Genomic DNA, 18,629 nt, shown 5'->3' with positions numbered 1-18,629 from the left:
TCTTCATTACGTATGGAGAAAAACCTTAGGGGGTAGCAGCAGGGCGAGACGAAAAGGAGCCAGTGGTAAGGGGAGGGGGCGGACCTTCTGGCTCTGGGATGTGATTGTGCAGGCTGGAGAAGCACCAGGAAATGGTACATTCGAGACTGCGGCAGAGGGAGACGCCCAAGGCAAGGAAGCTATGTGGTTGTTTGAACTGAAAGACCAGTAACTTCTAATGGTTGAATATAACAAAGGTAAAAAATAACTTACGAGTGGCATGGAAATCAGAGTAAAAGATACACAAGAGATTAATACATCTGGAATGCAGAAAGATTGGCCAAAGCACATTTAGTTGTCATTTTCAAGTGGAAATTGGATGCGTGCTTGAGACCATGGGAAAGAGCGGAGTTAAAAGAAACAGGCATGATGGGCCGAGTCCAGCTCAGGACCAGATGTTATCCTTCACAAGGAGCCATGGCTTTCATTCCCTTCCTTCTGGGAGCTGATCAGCTGGTGGGCTCAGGAAATTAGGAAAAGAAATGGAATGGGTTTTCCCAGCAGGGGCACAAAGGATTGACGTACAGCTTTCAGAAGCTGAATAGAATTATAAAATGTTTACTGCACGAGAGGATGCCATTGAGCTTGTCATGTCCATGCCAGCTTTCAGCAAAATAATTGCCCTGCAACTCTTTCCCTTCAAATGCTTGTCTGATCCCCTTTGAAAAGCCCCAAATGAATCTGCCTCCACCACCCCCTCCGTAAATGGATTCCAGATCCTAATCATTCCTGGATTAAAAAGTGTTTCAAGTTGCCATTGTTCCATTTGCCATTTATAATAATAATCGCTTATTGTCACAAGTAGGTTTCAATGCAGTTACTGTGAAAAGCCCCTAGTCGCCACCTTCCGGCGCCTGTTAGGGGAGGCTGGTACGGGAATTGAACCTGCACTGCTGCCTTGTTCTGCATTACAAGCCAGCTGTTTATCCCACTGTGCTAAACCAGCCCCTATTTATCTTCCATCAGTGTCCTCTGGATCTTGGCCCTCCTGTCAATGGGAACAGTTCCTCCCTATCAACACTGTGCAGATCACTGATGAACACCGCTATCAAATTTTCTCTCAACCTCCGCTTCTCTCAGGAAATCAATCCCTGTTTCTACAATCTAGCCACATTAAAAGACCCACATCCCTAGCAACCGCCTTTTTTGCACCCCCTCCAAAACCTTCAGATATTTCTGAAAGTCCGGTGCCCAGAATTGGACACAGTACTCCAACTGAGATTGTACCAGGGTTTTATAAATGTCCATCATAACATTTTTGCCTTTAAGCCTTTACTTATAAGGCCTAGGTATAAGGGCAGCACAGTGGCACAGTGATTAGAATTGCTGCCGCACAGCACCAAGGCCCTGGGTTCAAGTCGACATTAGTTGACTGTGGGGAACCACAGTGTCCACTGCCTTCCAGTCCAAAACACAACCGTTCACCATGACTCTCTGCCAACTTCATATCCATGTTGTTGCTGTCTCTTATATTCCACGGGTTTCAACTTTGCTGGAAAGTCTGTTATGTGGCACTTTATCAAATGTCTTTTGGAAGTCCATGTTCATCACATTTACCACATTATCCTCATTATGCAGTTGTTTTGGGCATCTCATCAAAAAATGCATTCAAGTTTGTTCAACAAATTTTTGTCTTTAACGAATTCATGCTGGCTTTCCTTACTCAATCTACACTTGTCCAAGAAACACTCAGTATTAAGGCAGATTATTGTTTCCTTTTTTTTTTTTAATTAATTTTTATTAAAGTTTTCACAAAATATCGATAACAAAAATATAAAGTGCAGAATGCAGAATATAAAAAATGTAAAAAAACTCAATAACAGAAATAATAAATTAACACCCGCCCAAACACATAGCAAATATATACACCCAGACAAATCCTCCAATATATAGAAACAAACCTAAACCCCCTGCCCCGGGGTTGCTGCTGCCACTGATCGTTGTCAACCGTTCTGCCAGGAAATCCAGGAACAGTTGCCACCACTTGAAAAACCCCTGTACCGACCCCCTAAAGCAAATTTCACCCTTTCCAATTTGATAAACCCTGCCACGTCATTGATCCAGGCCTCCACGTTCGGGGGCCTCGCATCCCTCCACTGGAGAAGAATCCTCCGCTGGGCTACCAGGGACGCAAAGGCCAGAATACCGGCCTCTTTCGCCTCCTGCACTCCCGGCTCCTCTGCAACCCCAAATATTGCGAACCCCTAGCCCGATTGACCCTGGATCCTACCACCCTCGACACCGTCCTCGCTACGCCCTTCCAAAATTCCTCCAGCGCTGGGCATGCCCAGAACATATGGGTGTGATTTGCTGGGCTCCCTGAGCATCTAACACACCTGTCCTCACTCCCAAAAAACCAGCTCATCCTTGTCATCCAAGGTGCAACACCTTGAACTGTATGAGGCTAAGCCTCGCACATGAAGAGGAAAAGTTGATCCTCGCTGGGGCATCTGCCCAAGTCCCCTGCTCGATCACCTCCCCCAGCTCCTCCTCCCACTTACCTTTCAGCTCCTCCACCGAGGCCTCCTCCTCCTCCTGCATCACATGGTATGTTGCCGAAATCTTCCCCTCTCCAACCCACTCCCCCGAGAGCACCCTATCCTGTACCATGCTTGGCGGCAGCAGTGGGAATCCCACCACTTGCCGCCTAGCAAACGCCCTTACCTGTAGATACCTAAAGGTGTTTCCCGGGGGGAGCCCATACTTCTCCTCCAGCTCACCCAGGCTCGCGAACTTCCCATCCACAAACAGGTCCCCCAACCTCCTTATCCCTGCCCTATGCCAGCCCGCAAACCCTCCATCTATCCTCCCCGGGACAAACCGGTGGTTTCCCCGTATTGAGGTCCACACCGAGGCCCCAACTCCCCCCTGTGCCGCCTCACTGCCCCCAGATTTTGAGGGCAGCCGCCACCACTGGGCTCGTGGTATACCTCGTTGGAGGGAGCGGCAGCAGCGCCGTTGCCAGCGCCTTCAGACTTGTACCCTCACAAGACGCCGTTTCCAGCCTCTTCCATGTCTCCCCCTCCAGGACCCACTTGCGCACCATCGCCACATTAGCGGCCCAGTAATATCCACAGAGATTGGGCAGTGCCAGCGTCCCCCCCCCCCCCCCCCCCCCCCCACCCATCCCTGCTCCGCTCCAGGAATACTCTTCTCACCCTCGGAGTCCCACGTGCCCATACAAACCTCGTTATGCTCCTATTGACCGGTCTAAAAAAGGCCTTCGGGATAAGAATGGGGAGGCACTGGAACAGAAACAAAAACCTCGGGAGCACCGTCATCTTCACTGACTGCACCCTACCCATCAAGGATAGTCATGATGTGGAGATGCCGCCGTTGGACTGGGGTGAGCACAGCGTCGCATTACATTCGGCCCCCACCAACAAGCCTGGACTTGCAGAGGCCTACCGACTGAACTGGCTTGGGACAATTCACACCTCTTTAACCTGGAGTTACCTCTCTCTCTGCATCTTTGATGATTTGATTGCCTGCAGGTGCTCGCATTCCGGGGCATCTCTGACTGTGTCTATATAAACATTTCTGGAACAAGCCTTTCCATTCACCTGAAGAAGGAGCCGTGCTCCGAAAGCTCGTGTTTGAAACAAACCTGTTGGACTTTAACCTGGTGTTGTAAGACTTCTTACTGTGCTCATCAAGGATAGTGGTAGCACATCCCACCTCTTAAACTCCTCCTCCATCTGCTCCACCAGCCTCATGAAATTAAGTCTATGCAGGGCCCCCCAGCTCCTGGCCGCCTCGACCCCCAAATATCTAAAGCTCCTCTCCGCCATTTTTAATGGGAGCTCACCAATCTCCCCCTCCTGGGTGAACCACGAACAGCTCGCTCTTCCCCATGTTGAGCTTGTAACCTGAAAATTCCCCAAACTCCCTGAGGATCCTCATTATCTCCGGCATCCCCCCCACTGGTCCGCGACATAAAGTAGCAGGTCATCCGCATAGAGCGATACCCTATGCTCCTCCCTGTCCCGAACCAGCCCCCTCCAGTTCCTCGACTCCCTCAGTGCCATAGCCAGGGATTCAATCGCCAGTGCGAAAAGCATGGGGGACAGGGGACATCCCTGCCTCGTCCCTCGGTACAGCAGATTATTGTTTCTTAAGGCTTCCCTACAACCAAGGTTAAACTGATTGAGCTCTAGTTGCTCAGTTTATCCTTAAACCTATTGAAAAACTAGGATATAACATTTGCAATTCTCCAATCCTCCAGTAGCATCCCTCTATCCAAGGAGGACTGGATGATTATGGCCAGTGCCTCAAATGCATCCCTTCCGGTCCTTGGTGACTTGTCACTTTGAAGCAGAACTAGTCTTATTAATGCACCCTTCTCATTAATTTGCCTGGACCCACCCCACCCCGCCTCTCATATGCCTTGATTCTTTTAGCCCGAAGAGATGCATCTAACTCCTTTGTGAAATTATACATTTTGGCCTCAACTGCTTTATGCGGTAGTGAATGCCACAGATTTCACTGTGACTTTGGCAGCGTCTTCTTCCTTGTGATAACAGATGCAAAGTACTAGTTTTTTAAAATTAATTCTTGGGGTGTGGGCATTGTTAGCTAGGACAGCATTTATTGCCCATCTCTAATTGCCCTTGAGAAGGTTGTGGTGACCTGCTGTCTTGCCAGCCATGTGGCATAGGTACACTCTCAGTGCTGTTGAGGGAGTTCCAGGATTTTGATCTCAGGAGAGTGTAGGAAAGGTGAAATAATTTCAAGTCCGGATGGCTTCTCATTCACCTCTGCTTCCACACGTAGTTTCCCATTTTGGATCCCTATCGGCCTCACTTCTCCTTTTCCAATTTACAGGCCAAGAGAAGAGTTTTAGATTCTCTTGTATGTTAACTACAAGTTATTTCACGCTCTCTCTGCCTTTATTTTCTTTTTCATTTTCTCTCCAAAGTTTTTATATTCATCCTGATTCTCGCTTCATTTTTCAACCTGACCCCTGCCATACAGCTATTTTTCTGCTTCATCTTACTTTCCACCTCTTCCATCATCCAGAGAGCTCTGGCTAGTTTTCCCCTTTATAGATGTACCTCAGCTGTATCTGAACTATCCATCTTTAAAAGCCCATTGTCCCATTAGAGTTTTGCCTGCCAATATTTGATTGCAAATTTTCTGAGTCAGATCCATTCTAATCACTAGATAAAAGCAAATTACTTGTGGATGCTGGACTCTGAACTTCACAGCACCAGGGATCCGGGTTCGATCCCCACTTGGGTCACTGTGCGGAATTTGCACGTTCTCCGTGTGTCTGCGTTGTTTCTTCCGGGTGCTCCGGTTTCCTCCCACAAGTCCTGAAATATGTGCTTGTTAGGTGAATTGGACATTCTGAATTTTCCCCCAATAGTGGCAACTAGGGGATTTTCACAGTAACTTCATTGCAGTGTTAATGTAAGCCTACTTGTGACACTAAGAAAGATTATTATAATCCCAATAAAATTGGCCCATCTCAGTTAAGCATTTTTTCTAGTTTGTGAATTGTCCTTTCCACTGTGAACCTAAATCTTATGATATTGTGATCACTGTCTCCTAAATGTTCCACGACTGATACTTGATCCATTGAGGGACCTCATTTCCTAGAGCCAGGTCCAGCAAATTCTCCTTCCTTACTGGACTGATGAACACATTACAGAAACTCTTCCCCTTCTTTTCCTTAGGGTTGCCAAAGAAATTTTCCTGGAGTCTCCAGGAATCAAAGATTAATCTCCCAGTCATTACTGCCAGCAAATTTAGGAGAAAAATCATGAGGTAACAAAAAAGTTGTGTTGTACTTCATTTGTGTCTTATTTCATTTTTTTAACACTTCTGTTAACTAATGAAAATATTAGAGATAGGGAAAAACGACTTGGATGACCTGGCTGATGGCAGGGGCAGCAACTGTTTGGTATTTTATGGGATTATCCCTTATTTTTATTGTTTGTCCCAGGGACACCTTATGTCCTTTATTTCTGGGGGTCTGTGGAAGACTGAGCCTTTGCCTTTTGCCTCTTACCTTTCCCTCCATTTTTTGTGAGCGTGTGCACTTTGGCCACCCACCAGTCACCAGTGGGGGCGTTACAATCACGAGAACCACCGTGCCCCCTGCTCCTCTAGTGACCAGAACCTCACCCACCCAGTACCATGGTAAAATGATACTTGTTCTATTTTGTTGGATTTGGTCAAGATGGAGATGGGAAGTCATGTGATGAAACCTCTAGGAATGCGTGTAATGTGATCCTACCTCTTTTTCAACAGCATAAAACCCATCACATTCTAACTCTCAATAGTTCAAAATAAGTCAAACTGGACTCAAAATGTTAATTATGTTTCTTTCTCCGCTGATGCTACCAGACTTTTTTAAAAATACATTTAGAGTACCCAATTCTCTCTTTTTTTCCAATTAAGGGGCAGTTTTAGTGTGGTCAATCCACCGATACTACACATCTTTGGGATGTGGGGGTGAGACCCACTCAGACACAGGGAGAATGTGCAAACTCCACACGGACAGTGACCTGGGGCCGGGATCAAACCAGAGTCCTCGATGGCGCGAGGCAGCAGTGCTAACCATTGCACAACCGTGCCACCGTGATGCTACCAGACGTGCTGAGATTTTTTATTGCACTTTGTTTTTATTAGGGAAGATGGAGCATTAATTTAATGTCTCATCTGGGAGGTGGTATCTTTGACAGTGCAACATTCCCTTGGTGCTGCAGAGGCCTAGTGCTGAACAACTTTAGGTCATAACCATAACTTGCATTTTCTTGGAGTGTGTGTAGGTAATGATTCTGCTGCAATACCTCAAGATGCATCTTTTGTACATAAATCTGAGCTTGTCAAAAACTCTGCCGCCTGTACCTTAACTCACACCAAGATTTGTTCATCCGTTACCCCTGCCGACCTACACTGGACGCCTGGTCCAACAACACCTCAATCTTAAAACTCTAACTCCCTTCTTTACTTTGTAATCTCCTCCAGTCCTACATTCTTCCATTTGTCGCTTCTTAAGCACCTTTGATTTAAACTCCTCCCCTGACCCCGCATTGTTGTCTGTTGTGTTTTCCACTGCTCAGGCCCCAAGTTCTGAAATTCCCTCCCTAAAGCCCTCTGGCTCTTGACCTCTGATAGCGCTCCTGTGAAGCGCCTTGGGATGTTCTGCCACATTAAAGACACTATATAAATGCAAGATTTTGTGGTTTTTACACTTGCCCCATCCCAACATTCCTGTTCTCCTTTTAATCATCAACTCTCTCCACTATTTTGTTCTTTCCTTCTTTCCCTGACTCTATACCCACTCAAAAACAATTGTTCCTCTAACTCGCAGTTTTCCTTGAATGTCATCGACCTGAAATATTAATTTTGTTTTTCTCCACCAATGCTGCTCAGCATTTTCCAGCATTTTCTGTTGCACGTTAAAATGACAGATGCAAATCTACTTTACAACCTCTATGGATGGGAACTCACAGTGGGGGAGAGGTTGCTGTTGTTACTAATCGCTCTGCATAAATGGACTCTGCATCCAACGGTGACATCTGCAGCTTAATTTGAAGAAAGTTCCTTGGAAGCCACAAGAACAAAATTAAAGAAATATGTTACAAAGGAGGATGAAAAAAGGCAAAATAGGAACCAATTTGCATTTATATAGTTTATTAAGGGTAACGATAGTCAGAGCTTGACAGGAAAGAACAAAGTGCACAGATTTAGGAATGTGTCAACAGACAAGTCCAGAGGCTGCAAAAATAATCCAAAGACAGAATCAAATGCTCCGTTTATGAATGCGTGTTGCATTCGTTAAAAAAAATGAATTGACAGCTCAAATAGAAATGAATACGTATAGTCTGATAGCCAATAGAGAGATGTGGCTACAAAGTTATCACGGCTGGGACCTGAATATTCAAGAATACTTAACAGGGCAGCACAGTGGTGCAGTGGTTAGCATTGCTGCCTCACGACGCCGGGGTTCCAGGTTCGATCCTGGCACTGGGTCACTGTCCGTGTGGAGTTTGCACATTCTCCCCATGTTTGCGCCCCCACAATCCAAAGATGTGCAGGATAGGTGGATTGGCCACATAAATTGTCCCTGAATTGGAAAAAATGAATTGGGTACTCTAAATTTATATATTAAAAAAAAAATACTTAACATTTCAGAAGGAGAGGAAGCTTGGAAAATCTGGTGGGTAGTTCTGTCAATTAAAGATGACATCAGTACAACAGTGAGGGATGATGTAGAATCAGATTGGGTAGGGGAAGAAATAGCAGACGTAAGTAGTCACTTGGGGGAGTAGTTTAGAGGTCCCGTATCATTAACCACACTATAGGACAGTGTACAGAAGAAGAAATAGTGGGAGCTTCTAAGAAAGGAACTGCAATAATCATGGGTGATTTTAATCTACATATATATTGGGCAAATCAGATTGGCAAAGGTAGCCTGGAAGATGAGTTCATAGATTGATGTTGGGTAATTTCTGAAAGCAGCACATTCTAGAGCAAACCAGAGCAGGCTATCTAGATCTGGCAATATGCAATGAGACAGGATTCATAGCACACAAGCATCTGGGTAGTAGTCATTGTAACAGGATTACATTTTGCATTCAGTTTGAGAGTGAGAAAAGTGCGTCTAAGCCAGGCGTTTTAAAGCTAAACAAAGGGCCTGAAGGCAGAGCTGCATTAAGTGACCTGGAAAATGAAGTTAAATGGCAGGGCGGAAGAGAGGCAGTTCTGACATTTATGGAGATATTTCATAGCGCTCAGCAAATATACATTCAGAAAGAATGATGCATAATCCCCGGCTAACTAAGGGAGTATCAAATTGAAAGAAAAATCATATAATTCTGCTAAGAATCATGCTATGATAAAGATTGGACAGAATTTAAAATCAGCAAAGAATTACTAAAAAAAAGGGAGAAATTAGAGCTGGCTAGAAATATAAAGACAGATAGTAAGAGTTTTTACAAGTATTTAAAAAGGAAAAGAGTAACTAAAGTAAGTGTTGGTCCCCTGGAGAGTGAGTCTCGGGAATTAATAATGAAAAATAAAGAAATGGCTGAAGCGTTGAACAAATATATTGGGCGTGATTCCGCGGGTCCTTGTGCTGCAGGCGCACTGCTCATAACAGCCACAAACTCTCGTGAGGTCAAAAGCGGGATCTGCAAGATTTTAGAACACAACATTCCCAGGCCCTCCCCGATGATGTGATCAGGTTCAGGCCCAGGAAGAGCGAGAAGCTGATTTACATCAATTTGCATCAATTTCAATATTAGCGAGGTTATAGTTGATTCTTCTGACCCAATTGAACCTTCCTGCCCACCAGCCTGATGTCAGAAGGGTGCAATTCACTACTAGTTCTCGAAAACTGGAACCAGTTGCGCCGGGGACGCGGAGGTGCCTGGAGGCCACCTGGTTGGGGATCAAGGCTGGGCAGTACCAACTGGCACTGAGAGGGCAAATCCTTTTTCACTGGGGAAGTTATGGGGGGGGGGGGAAAGAGGGGTGCACGCCAGAGAATGGAGGGGGTATACACCCCGATACGTTCGTGGTTTGGGGGGGGGGGGTGCACCCCAAAGCTTGTGGGATGGCAGAGGACGGGATCCTCCATGGGTTGGGGGGGGGCGGGGGGCGTGGAGAGTATAATTTTCGCACAGATTGTGGCACCTCCATCTCTGTGTAGATGGGCTTGCTGGCTCCAAAGGCCCCGCCCTGCCAGAGTGACGGTCCTAAATACGTCCACCGATTTGTTTTCTGACAAATCCGGTCAGACGATCTGGTCAGAAAACCTGGCTGTGTTGCTGGGGAGAAACGCACTGGTTTTCAGTCACTTTTTTTGGGAAAATTCTGTCGATTGTGTCTCGGAAAATTCCGCCCATTGTGTTTACCTTCACTGTAGAATGCCATAAATACTTGGAAATCAAGAGGCGATGGGGAACTTAAAACAATTATAATCACCCGGGAAATGGTACTGAGAAAACTATCGGAACGAAAAGCTGGTAAATCCCCAGGGCCTCTTGGCCTGCATCCAAAGGTCTTAAAAGAAGTGTCTGCTGGTATAGCAGATACATTAGTTAGAATTTTGCAAATTTCCCTAGATTCTGGAAAGGTCAGAGGAATAGGAGTAGGCCATTCAGCCCATCGAGCTTGCTCTGCCATTTATTATGATCGTGGCTGATCAGACACCGCAATGCCTTTTACCCACACTACCCCCATAACCCTTTACATTATTGTTAATCAGAAATCTATCAATCTCTACCTTAAACATACTCGATGATTGAGCTTCCAAAGTCATATCAGATAGACAATTCGAAAGATTCACAACCCTGTGTAGACAAATTTCTCCTCATCTCCGACCTAAGTGGCTTCCCCCTTATTTTGAAATTGTGCTCCCCTGGTTCCAGACTCCCCAACCAAGTCTTACAAGGGAAACATCTTACCTGCATCTACCCGGGCCATCCCTTTAAGTATTTTGTAGGTTTCAATGAGATCACCTCTCATTCTTCGAAACTTTAGAGAATACAGGCCCAGTTTGCCCAATCTCGCTGCATAAGGCAGTCTTGCCATCCCTGGAACAACTCTGGTGAACCTTCGTTGCACTCCGTCTGTGGCAATAATATCCTTTCTGGGGTAATGGATCCAAAACTGCACACAGTACTCCAGGTGCTGTCTAACCAAGATCCTATACAGCAGAAGCAAGACCTCACTACTCGTGTACTCAAATCCTCTTGCAATAAAGGCTAACAATCCATTAGCTTTCCTAATAGCTTGTTGCACCTTCCTGCTAGCCTTCAGCAATTTATGGACAAGGACACCCAGGTTCCTTTGTGCATAGGCACTTTCTAATTTCTTACCATTTAGGAAATACTCCGAACATCTGTCCCTTCTACCAAAATGGATAACTTCATATTTTTCCACATTATATACCTTGTCCACACTTGTCTGTTTAAATCCTCTTGTAGCCACTTTAAATCTTCCTCACAACACACATTCTCACCTAGCATTGTATCATCCACAAACTTAGAAATATTACAATTGGTCTCCACATCCAATTCATTAATATTGTTGTGAAACAGTTGGGGTCCACGTACTGATCCTTGCAGTACTCCACGAACCACAGCCTGCCTATGTGAGATTGACCTGTTTATTTCTACTATTTTCTGCTTGTTAGCTAATCCTCAATCCTACTACGTACATCGATTCTCCTTTATCAATTTTGTTACTAACATCTTTTTAAAAAACTCAACATGTTTGTCAAACATGATTTCCCATTTGTAAATCTATGCTGTTTATGCCCAATCAGATCATGATTGTCCAAGTGTCTATTTAGCACATCCTTTGTAATTCATTTCAGCATTTCTCCTACCACTGATGTAAGGCTAACAGCTCTGTCGTTCCCTGTTTTCTCTCTCCCTCCCTTCTTAAATAGTGGGGTGATATTTGCTTCCGCCCAGTCTTCAGGAACAATCTGTAGAATTTTGGAAGATGATCACCAATGCATTTACTATCTCTATAGCAACCTCCAATACTTTGGGATACATAATATCAGGTCCCGGGGATTATCAATTTACAGTCCCATTAATTTCTCCAGTGCAACCTTCTTATACTAATTTCCATCAACATTGCACACTCCCTAATCCCTTGGATCTCTACATCTGGGGGGTTTCCTGCATCTCCCTGAGTTAAAACAGACACAATGTATTAGTTTCGCTTCTCTGCCATTTCTATGTTCCTCGTTATGAATTCTGCCTGTAATGGACCCACATTTGTCCCAGACAAATGCTTCCTTTTTACAAATCTAGAAGCTTTTACTGCTTCTATGTTATTTGCTAGATTACATTCATATTCTGTTCTCACTTTCTTTATCAGTTTCTTGGCCTTCCTTTGCTGTATTCTAAAATCCTCCCAATTCTCAAGTTTACTACAATTTCTGGCAACTTTCATAGCCTTTTTAAAAATCTTCTACAATCCTCAACAATCTTCTACAATCCTTTTTCAGCCATGGCTGACTGGCTTTTTTTGTGTTTCCATGAAGGAATGTATAGGTGCTATACGTGATGTAATACTTCTTTGAAGACTATCCATGGCATTTGCACAGTCACACCTTTTAATGTATATTCCCAATCCATTTTAGACAATTTGTCCCCGAGGCCTTCTTAACTTCCTTTATTCAACTTTAACACCTTGTTTTCAAATTCAACTTCCTCACTTTCAAATATAACATTTTATTCTAACACATTGTGGTCACTCATCCCTAAAGGTTCCTTGACAACTAGATTATTAATTAGCCTTTTTTCATTAGATAATACTAGGTCAAAAATGGTCTGTCCTCTAGTTTGGTCAACATACTGTTCTAGAAACCCATCCCTAACACATTCCAGAATCTTGTCCCCGCCATTTGTGTTCACTCGGTGTAACCAGTCTATGCACAGATTGAAGTTACCTATGATCACAGTAATGCCTATGCTACTCTCACCTCCTGATTCATACTATGCCTCACATTACCATTGCTACCCAATGCCCTTTGCTGTTTCTTAGCTCCATCCAGCTAAATTCCACACATTGTTTTTCCAATCTGAGATCCTGCTTTACTACTGCACTGATCCAATTCCTGGTCAGCGCAACACCACCTCCTTTCCTTCTTTGTCGGTCCTTCCAAAACATCGAACCATCAGATTGGAAAATAGCGAATGTAACAACTCAGGAGGGAGACGGAAAGCAGGAAACTACAGGTCAGTTAGTCTAACATCAGTCACAGAGGAAATGCTAGAAGCTATTATTAAGGAAATTATAGCAGGGCACTTAAAAAATCTTAATGCAATCAGGTAGAGTCAGCATAGGTGTGAAACGGAAATTGGTTTTGACTAATTTATTGTGAGTTATTTGAGGAACTAACATAGATAAAGGAGAACCTATAGATGTGGTGTACTTCGATTTCCAACAGATATTTCATAAGATGCCGCATCAAAATTCACCACAGAAAATAGGAGCTCTTGGTATAGGACATAATATATTTGCATGGATGAAGGATTGTTTAGCTGACAGGAAACCGAGAATGGACATAAGTAGGTCATTTTCAGGTTGACAAGCAGAGTGCCACAGGGATCAATGCTGAAGTCTCATCAATTTATAATCTACAACAATTAGTTGAATGAATGTATGGTCACTAAACTTGCGAATGACACAAAGATATATAAGAAAGTAAGTAAAGAGTCTTCAAATTTTTGGCAGATGAAGTATAATGTGGTAAAGTCTGAATTTGCCTAGGTTGGCAGGAAGATAGAAAAACAGTATATTATTTAAATTGAGAGAGATTACAGAACTCAGTGATACAGAGGGATCTGGTGTCCTGGTACATGAATCACAAAAATGTTAGTGTCCAGCTACAGCAACTGATTAGGAGGCTAATGGAATGTTGTCGCATGGAGAAAGGAGTATAAAAGTTGAGATGTTTTGCTGCAGTTGTACAGGGTGTTGGTGAGACCAATTCTGGAGTACTGCCATCACTTTTGGTTTCCTTACTTAAAAAAGGATTGCCATTGCAATTCAGAGAAGGTTCTTTTGAACAATTCTTGCACTGAATAGAGATATCTAATGAGGAAAGGTTGCACAGGTTGCCCAGTATCCATTGGAGTTGAGACGAGAGAGGGGTGATCTTATTGAGGCATATAAGATCGTGAGGGGACTTGACAGGGTGGATGTTGAGAGGATGTTTCCCATCAGAGGAGAGACTAGAACTTGGGGGCACAGTTTAAAAATAAGGGGTCGCCCAGATAAGACAGGGAGGAGGAGAATATTTTCTCTCATGGGGTTGCTACTCTGTGGAATTCTCTTCCCCAGACAGCAGTGGCGGCTGGCTTATTAAATATCTTTAAGGCAGAGTTAGATAGATACTTGATTAATAGATGAGTCAAAGGTTATAGAGGGTAAACGAATGTAGAGTTGAGGCCACAATCAGATAAGCCATGATCTTATCAAATGTCGGAAAGGCTTAAAGGGCAAATAGTCTACCTCCTGTGCCAAGTTCATATGTGCCTCAGTAACATTTGTGCCACAGAAATGCCAGGCAACGACCATCTCCAACAGGAGAGAACCTAACCATCTCCACTTGACATTCAATGGCATTAACATCACTGAATTCCCCACTGTCAACATCCTGAGGGTTACTATTAACCAGAAGGTTAACTGGACCAGCCAGTTAATTTTCCAGCTGTAGCTACAAGAGGTCAGAAGCTGGGAATTCTACAATGGATCACACTCCAAAGTCTTTCCACCATCTATAAGATGCAAGTCAAAAATGTGATGGGATACTGCCCATTTTTACATTTAAAAAAAAATGTTTATTGTCACAAGTAGGCTTACATTAACACTGCAATGAAGTTACTGTGAAAAGTCCCTAGTCGCCACACTCCAGCGCTTGTTTGGGTACACGGAGGGAGAATTCAGAATGTCCAATTCACCAAACAGCACATCTTTCAGGACTTGTGGGAGGAAACCGGAGGAAACCCACGCAGACACGGGGAGGATGTGCAGACTCCACACAGTGACCTGAGTCGGGAATTGAACCTGGGACCCTGGAGCCGTGAAGCAACAGTGCTACCCACTGTGTTACCGTGCTGCATGTCTGTATGAGTGTGGCTCCAACTAAACTCAAGAATCTCAGCACCATTCAGAACAAAGCAGCCGTCTTGATCGACATCCTAAACACCAATTTTAACGTTCACTTCCTCCACTACCAACACACAGTACAATACACAAGATGCACTGCAGCATCCTTCAACAGCACCTTCCAAACTCACATCCTCCACCAAGGGTAGCAGTCACAAGGGAAACGCCACCACCTGAAAGTTACCTTCCGAATGCCACATCATCCTGACTTGGAACCACATCACCATTCATTCACTGTCATGGGATCACAATCCTGAGACTCCTTTCCCGGCAGCACTGTGGGTGTACCTACACCACATGGACTGCTGCAGTTCAGGAAGGCAACTCACTGCCACCTTCCCAAGGGCAAAGAGAGATGGGCAACAAATGCTGGCCTTCGCCAACAACACCCACATCCCATGAAAAAAAAAAGTACTCTAACTTCAACGAATGCATTACTTTTGAAGTTACTGTTGCAATGTAGGAACTGCAGCAGGTAATTTATGCACAAGGTTCCACAAACAGCAATGTGAAACGACCAGGTCATCTGCTTTGGTGATGTCGAGGGATAAATATTGGCCAGGAAAACAGGAAAAGCACTCATATACTCAAGTGAAATAGCACCATCGGATCAGTTACACCCACCTGAAAGGGTTATCATGTGAGAGTACCCTTTAAGAAATGGGTGTTTAAGAAATATACCTTTAAGAAATGGAGCTGCTCATGTTACTGGAGTGATGTCAGAGTGCGGGTGGAGCCGAGCTCTACTTCTGTTTTTTAGTTTGTTTGAGAAAAGCTTGGGTGTGTCTGTGTTTTTCAGTGAGCTGCACTGCTGTGATCTCTGCCACCCAAAGACTATGGATCATTTGGTGAACTCAAAATTGTAAAAAGGTCTCAATATTGAATGTAAACCTAATGTGCTCCTGTTTGAAGGTTTGTTAAGTATTTTGGGTATAAAAGAACAGCATACAGGTCACTTAATGTTGTATTCTTTGAGGCGGTATTTGATTTGATTTGGTTGCTAAGATATTCACTGTTTGTTTTAAAAAGGTTAACTTGAGTTCATAGAATAAACATTGTTTTGTTTTTAAAAAAGCACTGGTCCATTTTCTGCTATACCAATCCTGTAGAGTGAACCGTGTGCTCCCCATACCACAATCTATTAAAAGTTGTGGGTCAGGTGAACTTCATGATACACTTTGGGATTCTCTAAACCTTGGCCCATAACAGAGTACACAGGGTTTAAACTCTGATCCAACAGTGTTGCATTCCCTGAGTATAGCACTGGGGGTGACTATGTGTGGAGATTGCACTTTCTCCCCATGTCTGCGTGGGTTTCCTCCAGGTGCTCCGGTTTCCTCCCACAGTGGTTAGGTGGATTGTCCATGATAAATATCCCTTCATGTCCAAAAAGGTTAGGGGGGTTAATGGGTTATGCAAATGGGGTGGAGATGTGGGCTTTAATGGGGTGCTCTTTCCAAAGGCTGGTGCAGATTCGATGGGCCCAAGACCTCCTTCGGTACTGTAAATTCTATGATTCTATCATCTGCATGACTTCCCTTGAAGATATAAAATTAGGAAGTCGATTACCAACCACTATATTAGATAGGTATAATGATGCATATTCACAGACTTCATTAGAAAGACAAAAGATATTTATTATTAAGAAAAGCGGCACAGAGGTCAACAGCCACATTGCTACTGTACCGCAGTTCCCTAAATGGGGCAGCATGGTGGTTAGCACTGCTGCCTCTCAGCGCCAGGGACCCGGGTTGAATTGCAGCCTCGGGTGACTGTCTGTACGTTCTCCCTGTGTCTGCGTGGATTTTCTCCGGTTCTCTAGTTTTCTCCCACAGGCCAAAGATGTGTAGGTTAGGTAGGGTTATGGGGATAGGGCGGGGGAGTTTGAGTGTCGATGCCGACCCGATGGGCCAAATGGCCTCCTTCTGCATTGTAGGGATTCTATGGTTCTACATCTTCTGTCCAAGAGAGGACTCCACTCCCTGAGGTGATTACCCACACTCAGTCCGCAATTGGTCCCTCAAGCCAGGTGACCTTCTTCTACTACGCTGCCCTGACAGGGACAATCACAAATTTGAGGGCTGGAGGACTTGGAGGAAGTGTATGAGTTGCCCAGGGGGAATGGCTTTAGGTACCTATAGGCTTGGGACGTTGTGAGGAGAGAGGTGCCGGCCTTTCCTGGGCTGCTGCCCCTGGGGCTGCAGGACAAGTTGCTGTCAAAGAATGAAATAGATTGGGAAGGTGTCGGATATCAATAAGGAATTGATGGAGGGTTAGGCAGCCGCGGTGGGAGATAGTAAACGTAAATGGGAGAAGTGGGGAGTGGAGGTGGGGGCTGGGGTGTGGACGAAGGCCTTGCGGAGTGTGAATGCATCCTTGTCATGTACGAGGTGAAGCCTCAACAGTTTAAGATGGTGCATAAGGCGCATATGATGGCAGCGAGGTTGAGAAGGTTCTTTGCGGGGGTAGAGGATTGGTGTGGGAAGTGCGTGCAAGGGGGGGTCGCGAATCACATCCACGTGTTCTGGGCGTATCCTAAACCGAGGGAATTCTGACAGGAATCGGATATTGATGTCCGAGGTGTTGGGGTGGAGGCGGTTCCAAGTCCAAAGATGGCGATATTTGGGATGACAGAAGACCCAGGAGTCAGATAGGCCGGCGTCTTGGCCTTTTGCCCCCCCCCCCCTCCCCGTATAGCCCAGAGACGGATTTTGCTAAGGTGGCTGGACTCAGAGCCACCAAAAGTGGGAGTGTGGGTGGAGTGGCCTGGCAGAATTCCAGAGGGTGGAGAAGGTCAAGTTTGCTCTGCGAGGGTTGGTAGAGGGACTCCCCCGGAGATGGAAACCGTTCAACAAATTCTTTAAAGAGGATTGAGATTGAGAGGTCAACGGGGGAGGGTGGGGATGTTGGTGTCGGGGGGAGGCAGGAGGGTTGTGGTTGTTTATTGAGTTGGTGTGAATTTCTTCTGATATTTTGTGCATTTATAAATAAAGGGACAATCACCGCAATAGGCTTGGTTGATATATCTACCAGGGAATGGTGGCATGGGTGGTGTGTTGAAGCATCATGGCACACAATCAGATGTATGGTTGTTCTGACAACTTACTGAATTATGTGTCTCTGTAGTGGAACTTTAACTCATGGCTTTTGAATCCAAGGTGTTACCACTGTGGCACGGCTAACACGGATGCCACCCAGTGGCAGCATTGTGCAACCAGTTATGCTTCCGCAACTTTATTTTGCACAGTTCTAACTTCTCAGACCACTTCCGGAGACGAGCTGGCGTTTTCTACAAATCTGCCCACTTGTGATCACTTGCAGGTAAATCCTGAAAATTTTTTTTACCCTGTTGGTGTATTTGACTGAGTCTAGCATTCTCTTCCTCATGAATAAAATGAGAATAAATACTTCACTGAAGCATGGCTTTGGCTACATTGGACCAACCCAGATTTATTAGCCAATAATTGGAGAAAGTGAACTGAAACAGTAAAATACCTTTGGTACAATTGTAACCAGCCCTCCTCATATGAGGTGCAAAAGTAACAGTTGTGCTTACTGCATCAAATAACAACCCTGCATTTATATAGCACCTTTAAATGTAGCTACATGAGGGCGGCACGTGGCACAATGGTTAGCATTGCTGCTTACAGCGCTGAGGACCTGGGTTCGAATCCCGGCCCTGGGTCACTGTCCAAGCGGAGTCTGCACATTCTCCCCGTGTCTGCGTGGGTTTCACCCCCACAACCCAAAGATGTGCAGGTTAGGTGGATTGGCCATGCTAAATTGCTCCTTAATTGGAAAAAACAATTGGGTACTCTAACATTTTTTTAAATGTAACTACATGGCGCAACAACCAACAGGAGCATTAACAGGCAAAATCTAACATTGAGCCACCTCAGGAGACATGAGGACCTGGCCAAAGACATGGTCACTGAGGTAGG

Source organism: Scyliorhinus canicula, chromosome 2 (assembly GCF_902713615.1).
Source record: "Scyliorhinus canicula chromosome 2, sScyCan1.1, whole genome shotgun sequence".
Classification (NCBI taxonomy): domain Eukaryota; kingdom Metazoa; phylum Chordata; class Chondrichthyes; order Carcharhiniformes; family Scyliorhinidae; genus Scyliorhinus; species Scyliorhinus canicula.
The sequence above is the reverse complement of the archived record's forward strand: the minus strand, read 5'-3'. Positions refer to the sequence as shown.